The following is a 2,500-nucleotide window of genomic DNA, read 5'->3' on the forward strand; positions in this document are numbered from 1 at the left end:
TTTTCTTTCGTTCCAATTCTTGGATATAGGATTTCCCTCCCTTTGTAGAAACCTGTCGAATGGATACATTTGGTCTAGGAAGTCCTAATTGTTTTGTTGTCAATTTATCTTCATTAGTACGCCAACTAAAAAGGAGTTTCTGTCAAAGAGCGAATCGAGTTGTTGCCCTGAACAGGAGCCATCTTGACAGAATACGCCTCTGTTGAAGCTGTATGACGTTCGTATAGGCTTTTACGTCCACTACTTATGACACGACATGGAGGGGCGAGCCCTCCCGGAAGCCATAGAGAATGCATTGAGAGCTCTGTTTTGTGAAAAAAAATGGATTTAACATGGGAGTCAATGGGAGAGGTCTGGGGTGATTTTCATTTCGCCCCAAATCGCCCAGAAGGGGCGGGGCCATTTGAAGCATGACTTTTGCCTTGACTGCCTGGCTGTTACCTGATTGGACAATGACATTCAAAGGCAGATCAGACCATAGACATACTGTATATACATGTCTGTGGATCAGACGATCTAGTGGTAGAATCCGAAAAATACAACATTTACATTCAGTCATTTAGCAGACGCTTTTATCCAAAGCGACTTCCAAGAAAATTGCAGGAATTTCAGGATTTTTTTTTCTTTTTCTATTCCCTTTTCCCGTAGGCAGTGCGTCGCCCTAATCACCCTCATGGACAAGCCGCCCCTGTCTGAAGCCATTTCAAACATCAGAATAACCTTAGAGGCGGCAAGAGAGAGCTTACACACATATCACACACACACATTTCACACACACACACACACACATCACACACCTATCACACACATATCACACCCACACACACTTCACACCCACACACACACACACATATCACACCCACACACACACACACATATCACACACACACACACACACACATATCACACCCACACACACACACACACACACACATATCACACACATATCACACACACACACACACACATATCACACACACACACACACACACACATATCACACACACACACACACACACATATCACACACACACATATCACACCTACACACCCATCCAGCCCTGGAACTATACACACATAAACTCAGTCACTACACACACACACTGAATATATATATAAAATGATTAAGTGGCACGGTGGCTCAGTTGCTTGCACTGTAGCCTCACAGCAAGAAGGTCATAGGTTCGATTCCCGCATTGGGCGCTGTTGGCTCTGGGGGGTAGGTCCTCCCCAGACCTTCAGTGCTCAGGTGGGTTATCTCCCGGGCCTTTCTGTGTCGAGTTTGCATGTTCTCCCCGTGTTCACAAGGGGTTTCCTCCACATAGAACCCCAACACAAAAACATGCAAACAGAAAAAGATCGCTCTCCTGTCCTGTCCCTGACCATGATTGGACTGAACACTTGGCCTGGTCCCCGTGCACCGTAAAAGGCTGCCCACTGCTCCTGGAGCCCCTTGAGGAAGGACAAGGACTTCAGGATGGGTTAAAGGCAGAAGGAAAATTTCACCGGCGACCTCATCAGCATGCGTGTGTGTGTGTGTGTGTGTGTCCTGTGTCGCCGCCAAATGCATGTGTGTGTTGTTGTGTGCTGTGTGATAATAAAACAGACTTTGACTTTGACTTTGAACTCCCGATGACTTGTATAGAGGAAAGTAGAAGGAGGTGACATTAGCTTTGAGTCACTGTCACGTCTGGCTCACAGACCATGGCAAATTACGGAAGGTCACACAGAGTTAAAGCCAAAACACCATTCATTTATTAGCAACTAACAAGAACACTAACATGCCAAACTACGGCGAGTTGTTGCAGTCAGTAAATCAGTAGTGTTGGCGTGTATGCATCTGCAACACAAAACACACAGACGGAGACAAGCAGCCAGCCTAGCAACCAAAGGAGGCGGGGTCGTCAGTGACACAGTAGGAACGTATAGAGAGAGGGCTGGTGTTCACTACGGAAGGTTCGTGACGGGGTACGTGCTTCCGTTGTGATCGTAAATTCAAAAACACTCCGTCTACCTGTTTGGAGGGGACTTGTTGTGAGTATTGCATCCTATCAAGTTATTGAAAGTGATCATTGGATTGCAAATAAGGTTACCGCCTGTCCCAATAACGGTATAACCTGTAACCGTGAGACTATTTCTGTGCAGTGGTCTCAGCGCACAACCCCATAGCCAGGGGACCGTATCTCCGCTACTGAAGTTTGCAGTCTAGCGAAGAATCCTGACAGCCTAGTGAATTTCGGGACACAAAGTGAAGGCGATAATGTTTCTCTTAAGAGCGGTTTGCTGAACCTTAGCTGTTTGAAGCTGAAGGAAAGCTTAGTTATTATGGCATTAGCTGCCCTCAGCAACTGAACCTGTCTGTAATTATTTTAAGTTAAATTACATTTTATTTATATAGCGCCAACACTATAAATTGTGTCATGGCGTTTTACAGAGCAAGCACAGTGGCGACAGATGCAAGGAAAAACTGCTTGTTAAGCAGAACCTTAAAAGACAGATT

The 2,500-nt window shown here is 45.7% G+C and overlaps 1 protein-coding gene across 2 annotated transcripts in view; it reads left to right on the top strand.

Moving 5' to 3' along the window:
* The first annotated feature begins 1,889 nt into the window (after positions 1 to 1,889).
* anapc15 (anaphase promoting complex subunit 15) overlaps positions 1,890 to 2,500 on the top strand; it is a 4,950-nt gene continuing 4,339 nt past the window's right edge. Inside the window, exon 1 of one of the 2 annotated variants that reach the window (XM_042708655.1) lies at positions 1,890 to 2,034. The gene's annotated coding sequence lies outside the window, so the exon portion shown is untranslated. The remainder of the gene's footprint in view (positions 2,035 to 2,500) is intronic. The other variant, XM_031574180.2, reaches the window with a different exon arrangement.

Source organism: Clupea harengus, chromosome 9 (assembly GCF_900700415.2).
Source record: "Clupea harengus chromosome 9, Ch_v2.0.2, whole genome shotgun sequence".
NCBI classification, from domain to species: Eukaryota; Metazoa; Chordata; class Actinopteri; order Clupeiformes; family Clupeidae; genus Clupea; species Clupea harengus.